A 19,622-nucleotide genomic window follows, 5' to 3' on the forward strand; every position below is an offset into this window, starting at 1 on the left:
AGCCACGTATGCTGAAAGATGTCTCAGGAGTGGTTTAGCGACAAGTACTTTTTCTTATGGCACCACTACACCATTGCCTACTGCATTTGTCCCAGTACATTTGTCCTATGAGGAATTTGACTTGTTTTTCCCTGAATAACTTTTCTTCATACCTTTTGTCAGGTCCTGGGGTATATCCGCTGTAGGGATTGTGGTAATCTACCCTTGGATTTACTTTTTCAGTTGCTTCTTTTTCGAAGAACTATGTTACCAATGAGGGTTTAACTGTAAGTGTCTCATCTGGGTGGATTACTGTTCTAAATACCCCTGAATCTCCTAGTCATGCTGAAATGTCTTTCTAATTTTTAAGTTTTGATCTCTCTCACCCAATGTCCTGTCTTCCCACACACATAACAACCTCCATTATTCCTTCTTTCTCTGCCTCTACCTCATCCACTATTTTTACTTACTCATTCTACCACATAAATTTCTGAACTTTCATCCACAACAAAAGCCTGTCTCTTTTTTTATTTTCTTTTTTAATTGTAGTTCGGCATGTCTGGTATAGTCCAGAGTAGGGGTGAGTCTACCAGTGTGATGATCAACCAAGTGTTCAGATCTGAATGTTTGGCATAGTCCAGAGTAGGGTGGCGTTTACTCGTGTGATGATCAATCATGTGTTCAGTTATGAAGATGCTTATGTGTTGTAAACAGCCTTTTAAGAAGGAGTATGCACCAAGTATCCTCAATACCCTACTATTCCCAAAAAATGCCTCATTCACCATGGCTTTCTAGGGAGAGAGGTTTGCTGAACGGACTTCAGACCTGGAAATATACACTGTCCCAGAAATCTGGAAATGGACTAAGCTAATACTGCAGGTTATCTTTAGATACTTTGCTGCCTTTATCAAATAAAAATGATAAAGGACTAACAAATTCTTCAAAACCTTGCTGTTCTACATCACATACAGTACTGATAGAACATCAACATATTACAACAGATCACACATTACCCAATAAACTACTGCTTGTCTCTTCAGTGTCCTCCTTGCTACTGGAAATAGGGGCATGTCATACAGGAAAGTACTTTTACGTATAATTCCACCTCTTGTCACAGGGCTCCAATAGCCTTTTCCTGGGTGTGGCGTAGGAGGTACTAACAAATACACAGAATTGTTAACTAGGACTTATTTTAACATGGAAAGGTCAAACAGGCATCCCGCCATAACTACTTTACTGGTCTCCCACAATGTATCAGTTACCATTGGCAATATAGCTTCTGGCATAGGCTGTGGCATGGTCTGAGGAGTAGCCATTGTAAAGCTGTATATGGAAAGTCCCACCCCTACAGTTGGGCTGCTCACACTTTCTTCTAACAGCCATTTCTACTTAGCAAGGCACGTAGTCTGATCTCTGTTGTTAATTGAACATTCAGTGAATTACATTTCACACAGTCAGTAACTTTAAAGGTGTATTCCCATCACAGACAATAGGATATGCCCATATTGCTGAAAGGCGAGGGTCCCAGAGGTATGTTGAGAATGGAGTAGGTAGAGTGGTGGGTTTCTTGGGGTCTGATCACTGCCAAGCAGGCTCCCCAGACAAGTGAATGGGAGCGCACCGTGCTTGCGTGCCCACCGCTCCTGTTCATGTCTATGGGACCAATGGAAATAACCGAGCCATATCCTAGTGATATGCGCCCATTGTCTGTGATGAGAAAACCCCTTTAACGTCATACATAACACCACTGCTCACAGTGACACCCATAATTACACTAAAGAAACATACTACAAATTCAGCTCACTTCAATCATTGCCAACATCCTCTTATTTCACTTGCAACCATAACTGCGATCCATCAAACATGTCCTGATCATTCATCCATTCTGTTATATAAAAAAATTTCCACACATCCAAACAGCCACCTTTTGACATACCAGCTGGTTTATCATACATATACTTTTATTGACTTGTTTCCCTCTTTACAAGGAGACTCTCTCTATAGGTGAGTTACCACTATTCCCAGAATTGCTGCTCCCTCTACATCAGCTCCAATCCTACCACACATTGGCTCCTGGCTGCTTCCCACACACCAGAATAACTTAGGTCTCTCTGTTACAGTGGCTTCTCACCAGTGAAATTGTCTAAGTTTAGGAGTTCCTTAAGTCTCTCTATGAGGTCCCAGACTCTGGAATTATTCTACTAATTCTCCAGGTGCATCTCACACATTGGAATTACAATTACATAATGCTTCTCACAATTTGCTAAATGCAAGAGGGTTTCCTTATTTGCCTAACTCTCACTAACTTTGAACATGATTATACAGTCAATTTACCATTAAACCCAAACTTCTTACGCAGTTTTTTCTAAATATTGTATGTTATCAGGTCCTAATTGATACATAAATTTAGCATCTCTGGTTAAATGGCATTCAAGTTTTTACTGATAAGATATACATCCATATCCACATCCCGACAATTTACCCACATAATTCCCCATAAGCAAATTATTCTTATATTATCCTATAAGGGGGGTATCCTTTATTGATATTCCAAACAACTTTAAACATAAAATATACAGAAAACAATGTGATGAGACACAACACTGAGACAAATCCTTCAGCACAGTGAATATCAATTCACTTGAGATAAGATTCACAGACAATGGGAATGGTTTAGTTCATGAGGACATGTCCCTGTTTGTCTGTTTCACTTTTTCTTGCCTCACAGACTTTGTCTTCTGTCCATATGACAGAAATCCACACCTACTGGAATCTCTTATACACTCAGGATTTTATAGTTATAATCCTCATACATTCACACAGTAAAGGAAGCCATTCAGAGATCCTCATACGATTACAAGGAATATATATTTTGTGGCTGGGTGGGATGAACTGTGGTCAGTTTGTGAGTAAGTGTGCTCGTGCACCGCGGTTTTGGACTGAACCAAGGCCACTTGATAAAACATTACTCTCCCTGGCCTGTAGTGCTCGCTGCACCCTGGATGCCCGGCGTGACCATGACTGGGTTTAAAAGACTGTCTTAACTCTTACTTTTACAACATAAAAAAAAAGGAAAAACATATTGAAAAAGACAAGACAATGACAACCAAATATCAACCTATAGTTCCCAGATTCTACCAACAATATTCAATAACCTTGCACAACTTATCCAATAATCCCTATCTCTTTCTTCAATTCAGATTAAACTGATCCCATTCTCCTATGATTATATCTTCAAATACATCACCTTGCCTCTGTTTAAGGGCAATTCAGCCAGAGGTCTTTTGACTCTAGAAGTCCAAGACTTCCCCATGCATGATTTTCAGCCCAAATCTGGATGAAGACAGAAGATGTTGGATTCTAGCTCGAAGGACCAAGATGTTAAGGAACTTTTCCTTTTACCAAGTCAGTATCAGCGTCATCTGAATTTGGAGCAGGAATTTTGTTTATTTGCTTGCCGGCAAGGAGACAAGCACAGATAACGGTGTCATCAAAGTGAAGTCTGAAATAGACAAAATACACATTTTTTATACCTTCCGGCTGGCAGTTACAGTATTTGCGATATTTATGTTATAGGCAAATGTATTGATCACATGTTATGCACAGACCGTTTGTGGTTAGCTTAAGAAAAAAATCCATGTCTGGGTCACTGAGGCAGCGGCAATTCTTTCATTTGCAAAAACCTCATTGCCCCCTCACACAAAAACAAATTTTAACTCCTTGTAGCACAATTTAAACATATTTTTCCAACACTATACCATGCCACATTCATGCATAACTATCCCCAATCCAGTAATGAGTGCATATACTGTACATACTTTCCAGTAGGTCAACATTTCTGCATTAAAATCTATTTTTTTAATTGTCTTTCATAAAATAATGATTTTTCTGAGATACAAAATTTTAGGTGTTCATTAGCTGTAGTACATAGAATAGGAGTGGTGATTTGTAGTTAAAATTTAACTTTTATTAGTTATATATAGAATACGGTCCCTATGTGTTTAGTTTAGATATAAAAAAAAGTGATGATAACACTCGGGATACACAAATAATAATAGGGTGCAAAGCCGCACCTTACCTATAGAGAGGTTGGTGCACTGCGGCACCTTAAATAACCAGTGGTCCCACCGTTTTTAGGCCAGGGTCCTCTGGTCGCTGTTGATGTTCAGATAGCAATCGATAAGCTACAAAATAAAGCAATTAGGGCTGGGCGGGGGTATTAGTGCATTAAAGGTACCTAGACAGCCCTGATATATGGGTACTATCTCGGCCCTAGCGTCCTAACCACGGAGCACCCGTTCTAATAAGAACGACCCCGTCCGGAACCTTGCCCTTTTTGCTACTTGGCCCTATTGTGCCCTAGTGTAGCTAATCCCTACATGCATGTTTCGTAAAAACTTGTCAGGGGCATATAGGCACACATAAAGGGGCAATACAATGTAATAACATATAGTGTTGGTCTTGGTTTAGTAATCAACACAGTTATACTTGGCAATGATTGACACAATTGATACCTGAAAGCGGTAACCTACAGGGAGTGCAGAATTATTAGGCAAGTTGTATTTTTGAGGATTAATTTTATTATTGAACAACAACCATGTTCTCAATGAACCCAAAAAACTCATTAATATCAAAGCTGAATATTTTTGGAAGTAGTTTTTAGTTTGTTTTTAGTTTTAGCTATTTTAGGGGGATATCTGTGTGTGCAGGTGACTATTACTGTACATAATTATTAGGCAACTTAACAAAAAACAAATATATACCCATTTCAATTATTTATTTTTACCAGTGAAACCAATATAACATCTCAACATTCTCAAATATACATTTCTGACATTCAAAAACAAAAAAACAAATCAGTGACCAATATAGCCACATTTCTTTGCAAGGACACTCAAAGCCTGCCATCCATGGATTCTGTCAGTGTTTTGATCTGTTCACCATCAACATTGCGTGCAGCAGCAACCACAGCCTCCCAGACACTGTTCAGAGAGGAGTACTGTTTTCCCTCCTTGTAAATCTCACATTTGATGATGGACCACAGGTTCTCAATGGGGTTCAGATCAGGTGAACAAGGAGGCCATGTCATTAGATTTTCTTCTTTTATACCCTTTCTTGCCAGCCACGTTGTGGAGTACTTGGACGCGTGTGATGGAGCATTGTCCTGCATGAAAATCATGTTTTTCTTACCTTGCAGACTTCTTCCTGTACCACTGCTTGAAGAAGGTGTCTTCCAGAAACTGGCAGTAGGACTGGGAGTTGAGCTTGACTCCATCCTCAACCCAAAAAGGCCCCACAAGCTCATCTTTGATGATACCAGCCCAAACCAGAACTCCACCTCCAACTTGCTGGCGTCTGAGTCGGACTGGAGCTCTCTGCCCTTTACCAATCCAGCCATCTGGCCCATCAAGACTCACTCTCATTTCATCAGTCCATAAAACCTTAGAAAAATCAGTCTTGAGATATTTCTTGGCCCAGTCTTGACGTTTCAGCTTGTGTGTCTTGTTCAGTGGTGGTGGTCTTTCAGCCTTTCTTACCTTGGCCATGTCTCTGAGTATTGCACACCTTGTGCGTTTGGGCACTCCAGTGATGTTGCAGCTCTGAAATATGGCCAAACTGGTGGCAAGTGGCATCTTGGCAGCTGCACGCTTGACTTTTCTCAGTTCATGGGCAGTTATTTTGCGCCTTGGTTTTTCCACACGCTTCTTGCGACCCTGTTGACTATTTTGAATGAAACGCTTGATTGTTCGATGATCACGCTTCAGAAGCTTTGCCATTTTAAGAGTGCTGCATCCCTCTGCAAGATATCTCACTATTTTTGACTTTTCTGAGCCTGTCAAGTCCTTCTTTTGACCCATTTTGCCAAAGGAAAGGAAGTTGCCTAATAATTATGCACACCTGATATAGGGTGTTGATGTCATTAGACCACACCCCTTCTCATTACAGAGATGCACATCACCTAATATGCTCAATTGGTAGTAGGCTTTCGAGCCTATACAGCTTGGAGTAAGACAACATGCATAAAGAGGATGATGTGGTCAAAATACTCATTTGCCTAATAATTCTGCACGTAGTGTATAGTCCAGGCTCCGCTTATGTATCAGGGTGCCGTTCTTGCCTCATGATATGGAGGCAGTGTTGAGAGGATAGCCTTTTTACAGTCACATCCTTCTTCTGAACCGCCGCAGTGTGTCCTGAGGCCGTGATGTAGCCTACTTGCCGGACACCGGGCGCTTCCTTTTAAACATCATTTCGCCTCAGAAGGAGGCTTGGAGCGCAGCGTGATGACGTCAGTGGAATATTCGACGTGCTCACGCATGCGCTGACAGTGTGCGATATAGACACTGTGTCGTCTCAGATGGAGGCTTGGAGCGCAGCGCGGTGACGTCTATGCTGGAGGTGAACAGCACATATACAGGCGTGGTTAGGAAGAACTACGTCATTCCTCCTGGCCTGGAATTACATCATCGGCCCGGGACAGATACTTTCCTACGGCCAGTGTTTTGTAGGTTGCCTAGTAACCGGGACGCTGTGAGGCATCCATTATAGTAGCACCGTCTATAGCAAGTGCGGTGAATTTAAAAGTGGCATTTGTTGCAGTATAGTAAAAATAGAGGTCTTCTGGTCGGTTTTGTTCAGACACGTATACAGGGGCCGCAGTATCTACTTAGCAATTACTGCATGCATTAGGATAGTCCTTTCCAGGATCCAAGGCAGTAATTAGCATCCTTTTTGGCCTTTGTTTACTTTTTTAATAAAAAGATTATTTTTGATCTCACAAGGATATGTACATATATGGGCTGCATACAGTAAAATTCTTGGTACATTAAGTGTACCAGATGACATAGTGCTATGACACCTGATAGATGTGTACCTATTGCGGGGATAACATCAGCATATTTGATAATATGGTTTGCCCTACAGATGATGTGCTCCTTTTTGGTGGCGTATAATCAGGGTTTTAAATGAGCTTCTCTGGGTCATATGTGGGGGTGCATTCCCCTTACTGTGTTTTTAATTTGTCTGATGGCTGTCATATAAAGCAGCCAAAACAAAGTTGCTCATTTAACCCTTTGGGGGCTGCGGTACGTAGAGTATGGATCCATCGTGCTTCGTGTTGTAGAAGCACGCGATCCCAGTCTCCTCCCCGCAATGGGGGGGCGACTACCTCGATACCCATGGCTTTAATACTCCGTGGGTCTCCGTGGTGATATTCATGTACGTGATGCGATACAGCTGTATCTCTTCTGTTATTGATATCCCCCAAATGCTCGCCAATGCGTCGGCGTAATTTGCGCTTTGTTTTGCCAATGTATTCTAAGGGGCATTCGCAGGTAATTCTGTAAATGACTCCCTTGGTGCGGCAGTTTATAAAGTCCTTGATCTTAAAAGGCCTTTGTAGGTTGATGCTGACAAATTCTTTGCCTGTTTGTAGCGTATTACATGCAATGCATCCGCTACACCTGAAACACCCTAGTGGTCTGCGATCCAACCAAGTGCCTTTGGCACTTGGATTGTGATGACTGTGTACCAGTATGTCTTTAAGGCTATTTCCCCTCCTAAAAGTAATCTGGGGATAATCGAAGATCCTTTCCTTAATATCTGGATCCATCATTAGGATGGGCCAGTGTTTCTGGAAGATGTTTCTGACATCACTGGCCGCCTCGTCAAATGTACCAATTACTCTAATCTTCTGTCTGGTATGAGGAGGTTTGGTTTTGGGTACCAGTAATTCAGTACGTGATGCTGCTAGTGCCAGTTGATATGCCGACCTGACTGTACTGAGTCGGGATAACCTCTAGAGAGGAATCTATCCCTCAGAATCTTCGCCTGTTTAACAAATTCCGTTTTTTCGGAGCAGTTACGTCTTAGGCGTAGATATTACCCCCGTGGTATACCCCTCTTGAGGGGTAGAGGGTGACTGCTGCTCCAGTGTAAGACCGAATTTGTTGCTGTGGGTTTCCGAAATATAGTAGTTGCCACCTCATCCGAAACACTTCTCTGGATTAGTATGTCCAGAAAGGGTAACGTATTTTTGTTTGTCTCGTAGGTGAAGTGTAGACCCAACATGTTTTCATTTAGTTTGCCCACAAATGTTGTGAAGGCTGGTACGGATGCATTCCAGATAATGAATATGTCGTCAATGTACCTGGCCCATAATGCAATGGGCCCGGTCCATGACGACATCCCTTCACTAAAGACGTTATTGGTCTCCCACCAGCCCAGGAGCAGATTTGCGTACGATGGTGCACAAGAGCATCCCATCGCGGTGCCCCTGAGCTGGTGGGAAAAACATTATGTGTCAAAAAGAAAAACATTATGTGTCAGGATGAATCTAAGGAGTCTCAGGACAAACCGGTTATGCTCCCCAAACTGTTGACCCCTCATACTGAGATAGTATTCCACTGCTCTAAGCCCTGCCTCGTGGGGTATCGACGAGTACAGAGCCTCTACATCTATACTAGCTAAGATCGATTGTTGCTCTAGTGTAACCCCCTCTATTCTTTTGAGGAGGTCCATGCTATCTCGTGTGTAGGAGGGCAGCGCTGTGACAAAGGGTAGGAGTATCTGATCGACATATTTGCCTAGGTTTTGGCATATACTCCCTATCCCTGAGACTATAGGTCGTCCTTTCAGGGGGTTTGTCCCTTTGTGTATTTTGGGGAGACTATAAAACGTTGCTGTCACTGGGAACTTGGGGTACAGAAAGTCAAATTCGGCCTCTGAAATGATCTTGTTCAGTTTGGCCTCTATTAGGATGGTACGTAGCTCTGCCAGGAAGGGAGTTGTCGGATTGCAGGTAAGGGTGCCATAGTTCTGTTTGTCTCTCAGCAGCTGTAGGCACATCTTGCAATAGTCCTCCGTATCCATAATAACAATGTTACCCCCTTTATCTAAGGGTTTAATCGTAACTGTTTCATCCTTTTGTAGATTTGACATGATTTTCTGTTCTCTACTCGAGAGGTTGCTGGATGGTCCGGAGGCTGCTAGTTCACCCAAATCTGTAGTGACTAGTTGCAGAAACACATCCAGACATGAGATGTCTCCTACCGGGGGCATTTTTTTGCTTTTTGCCCTTAGGGAGGTGAACGGTCCTTTTCATTTGTCCTGGATGTTAGTGTCGGATAGACTGTCTAGTAGTCTCACATCTTCAAGCATATCCACAGGGATTCCCAGTTCCCGGCACTGGCGCTTGTCTCCTGTTTTAAAACATTTATGCCATCTCAATTTCCGGATGAATAAATTTAGGTCTTTTACCCATGAGACAAATGAGTCGGGACAAATGTGTCGGGACAAATGAGAGTCCCTTACTTAGTACCGCCATTTCTGAGGATGATAGCGGCCTTTTTGACAAATTAATTACTTCGGGCCCTATTGCTCCTGTTGTTTCGAGCGGTTCCTCAGCGGGTAAGAGATGCCCTGGTCTAAAAAATTCGGCGGGGCCCCACCAGATTGGCCTCTTCCCCTATTGCCCCTGCCTTTTCCTCTTCTGTATGGGTTTCTGATCTTATTTCTATTAGGTTGTTCCCGCTCGCTGTCTGAAATGTCCGTTTCTGTGGTAGAGAGGTCTGACGCTGCTTCTCTCGCTGTCGATTTTTCGCGAAGTACGCAGTAGGCCTTGTTTTCTTTCAATTCTGACAGATTGTGATTGAATTGTCAATGTTTTCTGTCTCGTAGGAAGAATTGGAATTTTTCAACTTTTTTGTGTGTATAAATCTAGTTTAGACTCCATTTTGAAATGTCTCTGCAGGGATTTAAACTTACAACCTCTTACATTAAGGGCAAGAACCTTAACCACTGGGCTATAGAGCTCAATGCTAAGCAAGTGCTGAAAAACCTCATAGAAGTTTCTCTGGCATAATACAAGAGAAACTTCTATGCTGTTTTTAACAGAAGATAAACTTCTATGGTGTTTTTCAGCACTGACACAGCATTGAGCTATATAGCCCAGTGGTTAATATTATTGCTCTTAATGTAGAAGGTTGTGAGTTAAAATCCCTTCAAAAACTTTTTAAAAATAGAAGCCAAATAAAACGTAAATAAATAGGGTGTTCCCAACAGTGAAAATTTAGATTTTATTGAGAAACAATTTAGCAAAATGTAAAATATGATCAATTAACATCCGTATTAGCATACACCAGTGATGGGCAAACTGTGGCTCTCCAGATGATGTAAAAACACAAATCCCATCATGCCCTGCTGAAGGATGATAGCTGTAGGTACACTGGGCATACTGGGAGTTGTAGTTTTACAACAGCTGGAGAGCCGCAATTTTCCCATCCCTGGCCTACACCAACCATTTTAACTTGTGTAACCAGTATTTTTAACATCTTTCTGTGGGAATTCAAACTCACAACCTTCTACATTACAGGTAAAAACTAGCCACAGGGATATAGAACGCAATGCTTAGCTATGGCTGAAAAACCTCATAGAAGTTTTTCTTGTATAATGCAAAATAAACTTCTATTCTGTTTTAATAAAAATATAAGAGAAACTTCTGAGGTTTTTCAGCACTAACTTAGCATTGAGCTTTACAGCCTAGTGGTTAAGGTTTTTGCTCTTAATGTAGAAGGGTTGTGAGTTTAAATCCCTACAGAAACTTTTCAAAGATAGAGGCTAAATAAAACGTAACCCCTTAAGGACTTAGGGCGTACTGGTACGCCCTATTTCACGAGTCCTTAAGGACTCAGGGCGTACCGGTACGTCCTAAGTTTAAATAGTGATTGTGGTGCCCCGGGGGTTAATCTGAACAGGATGCCGGCTGAAATCATTCAGCCGGCATCCTGTCACAACGCCAGGGGGGTCATGTGACCCCCCCGTGTCGGCGATCGCAGCAAACCGCAGGTCAATTTAGACCTGCGGTTTGCTGCGCTTTTTGCAGTTTCTGATCCCCGCCGTCCCTGACCGAGGGGATCAGAAACTTTAGAGTGCCTAAAATAAAGGTGGTGCAGGGGGGGTGTCGCAGGCGGTGGGGGCGTTGCGGGAGGCGGGCGGTGTGGCAGGCGGGATAGCGATCCCCCGCCCGCCTCCCCTTAAAAATTTGTTGGTGTACAGTGGTATACCAGAGTGTCAGCACATTGCTGACACTCTGGTATAAACGGCTGACATCTGTGCAGATGTCAGCCGTTTAACTCTTTCCATACGGTATGGAAAAGGTTAACTGTCAGGGTCAAGGGGCTCCCTCCCTCTCCCATTGGGGGGCTGCTGTGCCTTTGCAGCCCCCAGACAGGATGGTATCACAGAGGGAGGGAGCCCCCGTCCTTACCCTTCCCCGTCTGCGCAGTTCTGGCCACTACTGAGCAGACAGGGAAAATTCCCATGGCAACAGGACGCCTTCTCATGCTAAAGGCATAGATCTGTTCAGACAAAGTGTAAGTAAAATACAGTACAGTACAATATATATTGTACTGTACTGTATTATATAGACATCAGACCCACTGGATCTTCAAGAACCAAGTGGGTCTGGGTCAAAAAAATGAAAAAAAAAGTGAAAAAAGTTAAGATAAAAAAAACATTTATCACTGAATAAAAATTTTAAAAATAAAATACACTACACATATTAGGCATTGCCGCGTCCGTAACGACCTGATCTATAAAACGGTCATGTTACTTTCCCTGCAAGGTGAATGCCATAAAAAAAAATAATAAAAAAACTATGAGAAAATAGAAATTTTGCCCACCTTACTTCCCAAAAAAGGTAATAAAAGTGATCAAAAAAGTCGCATGTACGCCAAAATAGTACCAATCCAACCGTCATCTCATCCTGCAAAAATCATACCCTACCCAAAATAATTGCCCAAAAACTGAAAAAACTATGGCTCTTAGACTATGGAAACACTAAAATATGATTCTTTTGTTTCAAAAATGAAATCATTGTATAAAACTTACATAAATAATAATAAAGTATACATATTAGGTATCGCCGCGTCCGTATCGACTGGCTCTATAAGATTATCACATGACCTAACCCCTCAGGTGACCACCGTAAAAAAATAAAAATAAAAACTGTGTAAAAAAGCAATTTTTTGTCATCTTACGTCACAAAAAGTGTAATAGCAAGTGATCAAAAAGTAATATACACCCCAATATAGTGCCAATCAAACCGTCATCTCATCCCGCAAAAAATTAGACCCTACTCAAGACAATCGCCCAAAAACTGAAAAAACTATGGCTCTTAGACTATGAAGACACTAAAACATTTTTTTGGTTTTAAAAATGAAGTTATTGTATAAAACTTACATAAATAAAAAAAATTGTATACATATTAGGTATCGCCGCGTCCGTGACAACCTGCTCTATAAAATTACCACATGATCTAACCTGTCAGATAAATGTTGTAAATAACAAAAAAAACTTGCCAAAAAAGCTATTTCTTGTTACCTTGCCGCACAAAAAGTGTAATATAGAGCAACCAAAAATCATATGTACCCTAAACTAGTACCAACAGTACTGCCACCCTATTCCGTACTTTCTAAAATGGGGTCACGTTTTTTGAGTTTCTACTCTAGGGTTGTATCAGGGGGGCTTCAAATGGGACATGGTGTCAAAAAAAACAGTCCAGCAAAATCTGCCTTCCAAAAACCGTATGGCATTCCTTTCCTTCTGCGCCCTGCCGTGTGCCCGTACAGCAGTTTACGACCACATATGGGGTGTTTCTGTAAACTACAGAATCAGGGCCATAAATAATGAGTTTTGTTTGGCTGTTAACCCTTGCTTTGTAACTGGAATTTTTTTTTATTAAAATGGAAAATCTGCCAAAAAAGTGAAATTTTGAAATTGTATCTCTATTTTCCATTATATCTTGTGCAACACCTAAACGGTTAACAAAGTTTGTAAAATCAGTTTTAAATACCTTGAGGGGTGTAGTTTCTTAGATGGGGGTCACTTTTATGGAGTTTCTACTCTAGGGGTGCATCAGGGGGCTTCAAATGGGACATGGTGTAAAAAAAAAACAGTCCCGCAAAATCTGGCTTCCAAAAAACATACGGCGCACTTTTCCCTCTACGCCCTACTGTGTGCCCGTACAGTAGTTTACGGCCACATATGGGGTGTTTCTAAAAACGGCAGAGTCAGGGCAATAAAAATACAGTCTTGTTTGGCTGTTAACCCTTGCTTTGTTAGTGGAAAAAATGGGTTAAAATGGAAAATTTGGCAAAAAAATGAAATTCTCAAATTTCATCCCCTTTTGCCAATAACTCTTGTGCAACACCTAAAGGGTTAACAAAGTTTGTAAAATCAGTTTTGAATACCTTGAGAGGTGTAGTTTATAGAATGGGGTCATTTTTGGGCAGTTTCTATTATGTAAGCTTCACAAAGTGACTTCAGACCTGTAGTGGTCCCTAAAAATTGGGTTTTTGTAAATTACTGAAAAATTTCAAGATTTGCTTCTAAACTTCTAAGCCTTGTAACATCCCCAAAAAATAAAATATCATTCCAGAAAATAATTCAAACATGAAGTAGACATATGGGGAATGTTAAGTCATCACATTTTTTGGGGTTATTACTATGTATTACAGAAGTAGAGAAACTGAAACTTTGTAATTTGCAAATTTTTCAAAATTTTTGGTAAATTAGGTATTTTATTATGCAAAAAAAAATGTTGACTTCATTTTACCAGTGTCATGAAGTACAATATGTGACGAAAAAACAATCTCAGAATGGCCTGGATAAGTCAAAGTGTTTTAAAGTTATCAGCACTTAAAGTGACACTGGTCAGATTTGCAAAAAATGGCCAAGTCCTTAAGGTGAAATAGGGCTGAGTCCTTAAGGGGTTAAATACACAGGGTGCCCCCAACAGTGAAATTTTTTATTTTATTGAGAATAAAATCGAGCAAAATATGATCAAATAACACCCATATTAATCTATACAAATCATTTTAACTTGCATAACCTGTATTTTTATAATGTTTTTGTGGGGATTTTAACTCACAACCTTCTACATTACAGGTAAAAACCTTAACCATTGGACTATATAGTGAGCTCATAGTTTTTTTTTTTTTAATTCTCTAGGGACTGATACAGTGGCAAGTGACTGGTGCAAGATAAATGTGGTTCCCATATTTAAAAAAATGATCTAGGGGGGCGGAGCCTGACTACAGAGTGTGATGGCCGCATAGTACTGCAGCTCCACACAGCCATGGTGAAAATCTTCACCAGAAGCAGTTATTTTTAGCTTACCATGGTAAAAATTGACAAAGACAAGGCCCGTGAGCAAGCTGCCTCCACCGAGACATACAGAAATCAAGAGGACATGGAGAAATTCTTCCGTAAGAAGTCAGCCCTTAGCCCTGGCTGGGGGAATAAAATGGCATTGCTTCCCACCACTGATGTGGAGGATGCATGGATGCTGCTGCAGAAAACCATGAACCAATCACTAAAGCTTTCCTCAAGAATACCATATTACAAGCCCTGTATCCAGTGATCCAAGATCTTTCGGAGATCAAAAACAATCTGAAAACCATAGGTCACCGGGTCAACCACATGGAATCAGTCATGTCGGTTTTGCTCAATTTCTGTGATATTGCGGGACACTTGATCAGTGCCCAAGAAACTCAGCTGAATAATGCTTTTACCTTAATAGAAGATATGAAAACAGAAGTAGACGCAAGAACATTAGAATAAAAGTCCTCCCGGAGTTGTATGGTGTCAAGACCCTGAATGGATTGGTGCAGCAGATATTTACTTTATAACTTGGGGCCAACAAAGCTTCTAAAATAGCAGTAGAGCAAATCCACAGAATATTGCGCCTGACGCCTAAAGAGGGAGAACCAGCAAGAGATGGGATCTGTGGTCTTCTGAGCTTCGTAAACACCTCAGCTATCCTGAAGGCCAGCAAAGACCATGCAACTCTCCGCCATTGTGGCCAATATTTAAAGATATTTCTTCTAATACACTTGCCAAACGGCATCCTCTGTTACAAAAGATCAGTGAAATGCAACTCCCCTATACTTGGCTAAACCTCTTTAGGCTAGCAATTAGAGATGAGCGAATGTTTCAAAAATTTGATTCAGCGGTTTGCAGATTTTTTATTTTTATTATTTGGTTTGATCCGAAAATATTCACAATAAAAACGGCTATTTCCTGGCTGCAGAGAGCCTTAAGTGGTGTAGAACACTGTGTCTTGCAGTAACACACCTTCTTTGGTAGTGAAATAATACTGTGAGTCCGTATGACATGCAAATGACAGGCGTCTCTCTTAGAATCACTGCACACTTCACTTATTTGGGCAGTTACGGGGCCAAAACTCACCAAATAGCTCAAGTATGAACTCAGCCTTACAGGTTGATGTTAGTGCCAAGAAGAAGCACACTCCTTTTACACTGTTGTCAGCTGATTCCACATAGTAGTCAGCAGAAACTGTTCAATTAAACGCTTATACAAATAGAGCCCCACCCTCCCCCCGACAGAGTGTAGAGGGTGTCAGCAGTAAGTTTGTGTTGACGTCACTGATTATTTTGCCCTTCCTCCGATCCGTCAGAACAATAACCCACAAAAAATGTATCCTGTCTGTGGAGAATCCACCTTCCCTCAATCAGCATTTGGTCAGTGATGCATCAGTATTGCTAATTGCCCAAAAAAAAAAAAAGTAGGAGTGGATCTAAAACAGAGATGACACATGAATGAAATGTTTCTATTTGGCCTGTGTTTTTTGCCCACTCCTGCTTTTGGCTACCAAATCATAAGCCAATTCTGATGGGACCATACAGCTTTGCAACTGCTACACAGACAGGATCCGTTGTGTGTATCATTTTGCCTTCCTTCTGACAGATCAGAAGGGTCAAATAAATGATGATGTCAGTCAAGCCAAAAAGGCTAAATAGTGGCCCAGTCATGAAGTGGGGAGGGTGGGAACAGCATGAGAAGTCCACAGAGTGGCCCAATGACATAGTTGTGATGTGAAAGCAGCATGAGGAGACCACAGAGTGGCCCAATGACAGAGTGTGGAGGTGGCAGCAGCATCAGGAGGCCACAGAGTGGCACAATGACATAGTGTGGAGGTGGCGGCAGCATCAGAAGAGCACAGAGTGGCAGGGTGACATAATGTGGAGGTGGCAGCAGCATGAGGAGCCCACAGAGTGGCAGGGTGACATAGTGTGTAGGTGGCATCAGCATCAGCAGGCCAAAGAGTGGCATGGTGATATAGTGTGGAGGTGGCAGCAGCATCAGGAGGCCAAAGAGTGGCAAGGTGACATAATGTGGTGGTGGGCGGCAGCATCAGGAGGCCACAGAGTGGCAAGGTGACATAGTGTGGAGATGGCAGCAGCATGAGGAGACCAAAGAGTGGCAAGGTGACATAGTGTGGAGGTGGTGGCAGCATCAGGAGGCCACAGAGTGGCAAAGTGACATAGTGTGGAGATGGTGGCAGCATCAGGAGGCCACAAAGTGGCAAGGTGACATAGTTTGGAGGTGGCAGCAGCATAAGGAGACCACAGAATGGCAAGGCGACATAGTGTGGAGGTGGCAGAAGCATCAGGAGGCCACAGAGAGGCAAGGTGACATAGTGTGGAGGTGGGTGGCAATACCAGTGCCCGCTGAAAATGGTGGGTGAAAGAAGGGGAACTTTGCATCAGATGTGTGGCATCAGGTGGGTGGCAATATCAGAATAGTAGCCAGAAGAAACTGGTCTCATTTGTCAAAGTGTTGGTGTGGCACCATGGATGATCTAGTCTGATGTATCAGGAATTGTAACATAGTAACATAGTTTATAAGGTCGAAAAAAGACATCTGTCCATTCAGTTTGGCCTGTTATCCTGCAAGTTGATCCAGATGAAGGCAAAAAAAAAAAAAAATCCTGTGAGTTTGAAGCCAATTTTCTCCACTTAAGGGGAAAAAAATTCCATATCAACTCCAATCAGGCAATCGGAATAACTCCCTGGATCAAAGACCCCTCTCTAGTAGCTATAACCTGTAATTGCACTCCAGAAATACATCCAGGCCCCTCTTGAATTCCTTTATTGTACTCACCATCATTACCTCCTCAGGCAGAGAGGTCCATAGTCTCACCGCTCTTACCATAAATAATCAATTTCTATGTTTGTGTACAAAACTTCTTTCTTCCAGACGCAGAGGATGTCCCCTTGTCATAGTCACAGTCCTGAGGATAAATAGATGATGGGAGAGATCTCTTCTGTACTGACTCCTGATATATTTCTACACAGTTATTAGATCTTCCCTCAGTCGTCTTTTTTTTTAAAGTGAATAACCCTAATTTTTATAATCTTTCAGGGTACTGTAGTTCCAGCTATTACTTTAGTTGCCCTCTGCTGAACCCTATCCAGCACAGGCTATGTCTGCCTTGTTCACAATAGCACAGAACTGTACACAGTACTCCATGTGTGGTCTGACTAGTGATTTGTAAAGTAGCAGGGCTATGTTCTCATCACAGGCATCTATGTCCCTTTAGATGCAACCCATTATCTTATTGGCCTTGGCAGAAGCTGCCTGGCACTGGTTTCTACAGCTTAGTTTGCTGTTCACTAAAATTCCTAGGTCCTTTTCTATGTCAGTGTTACCCATTATTTTACCATTTAGTATGTACGGGTGACTTGCAATATTCCTTCCCATGTGCATAACCTTACATTTGTCAGTGTTAAACCTCATCTGCCACTTATCTGCCCAAGCCTCCAATCTATCCCGATCCATCTGTAGCATTTTACTGTCCTCTTCCATGTTAATTACTTTACACAGTTTAGTGTCATCTGCAAACATTTCTATTTTACTGTGCAAGCCTTCTACAAGATCATTAATAAATACTGTATATTGAAGAGAATAGGGCCCAGCACTGACCCCTGAGGTCCTCCACTAGTGACAGTGACCCAATCTGAGTGTGTACCATTAATAACCACCCTCTGTTTTCTATTACTGAGCCAGTAACTTACCCACATACAGACGTTTTCTCCCAGTCCGAGCATTTTTATTTTATATACTAACCTTTCATGAGATACAGTGTCAAATACTTTGGATAAGTCCAAGTATACAACATAAATTGATTTGCCTCTGTCAAGTCTAGGACTTGCCTCCTCATAGAAACCAATTAAATTAGTTTGACATGACTGATCCCTCATGAAGCCATGATGATATGGCATTATTTGATTATTTTCATTGAGGTACTCCAAGATAGCATCTCTTAGAAAACCTTCAAACATTTTACCCATGACAAATGTTAAACTTACCGGCCTATAGTTTCCGGGCTCTGTTTTTGGTCCCTTTTTGAATATTGGTACCACATTTGCTATGTGCCAATTTGTGGAACACTCCAAGTCAGTATAGAGTCCTTAAATATCAGAAATAAGGGTCTGGTTATGACATTACTTAATTTTCTCAGGATATGGGGGTGTATGCCATCTGGTTCTTGTGATTTGTTTATTTTAATCTTTTTAGGCCACTGTTGTACTTCTTTCTGGGTCAGACAGGGTACTTTTAATGGGGAATTGACTTTCACATCCTGCATTACATCTGCAAGTTTATTTTCCTCAGTAAATACAGTGGGGAAAAAATATATATATATTATATAGCTTTGCTTTCTCCACATTGCTCTCTTCAACTCCCCCCTCATTTCTCTTTCCTTATAGTTTTTCAGTGCTTCCTCGCTACCCTCCTGTTTAAGTGATTTAAATTCTTTCTTTTTGTCATCTTTTGCTTTCTTTACAGTTATAGTTAACCACATAGTTTTTTTTTCTTGTTCCTTAACCTTTTATTCCCCTCCCACAATTAGATTTTAGGATGCTTTTAAATATATCCCATTGTGTGGCTGTATTTTTATTTTTGAGGACTTTGTCCCAGTTAGTTAGGCCTATGGCCTCTCTTAGTTGGCTAAATTTAGCTTTTTTGAAGTTTAGCATTTTTGTTCCTCCCTGAGGAAAAACTCTTTTGAATGACAATTGAAAGGTTATTACTTTAAGGTCACTATTTCCTAGGTGTCCCCCAACCTGCACATCTGTTGTTCTGCCAGGTATATTGGTTAATACTAATGTCCCTCTAGTCAGGTCCTGAACCAGTTGGAAAAGGTAATTGTCTTTGGTTATTGCCAAGAACCTGTTTCCTTTATGACATATACAGGTCAGTTTCCTAGTCTATATATGAGTAGTTCAAGTCCCCCATAATAACAACTTCATTATGATCTGCCACCTCGTCTATCTCATTTAGTAGCAGATTTTATGTGGACTCTGATATATTAGATGGTTTATAATAGAGGTGGGACGACAAATCCGTCGAGATTCGTGGACTCAAATCCCGACCTCATTTATGAGATTTGAATTCGACAAATCCTGAATCATCTGTATCACCATCCTCAGGACAGCAATACAGATGCCCTGCCTATGCTGTGGAAGGGGAGGGAGAGGCATGTCTGCTAGGATTCAAACCCACAACCTTCCGTATCAGAGGCAAGGCACTTACCCACACAGCTATAAGAGTGGCATAGATACTTACTGAAAAAATATGAGACTTCTACTGTAGACTCTGTTATAGCTGTTATAGCCAGTGTACATCTATACACATGACAGCTGCCTCAACACACCCAGCTCTGCTATATCTCTATATGACAGCTGCCCCAGCACACTCAGCTCTGCTATATCTCTATATATGATAGCTGCCCAGCACACTCAGCTCTGCAACATCTATACACATGACAGCTGCTCCAG

This window comes from Bufo gargarizans, chromosome 6 (genome assembly GCF_014858855.1).
Source record: "Bufo gargarizans isolate SCDJY-AF-19 chromosome 6, ASM1485885v1, whole genome shotgun sequence".
In the NCBI taxonomy this organism is placed as follows: Eukaryota; Metazoa; Chordata; class Amphibia; order Anura; family Bufonidae; genus Bufo; species Bufo gargarizans.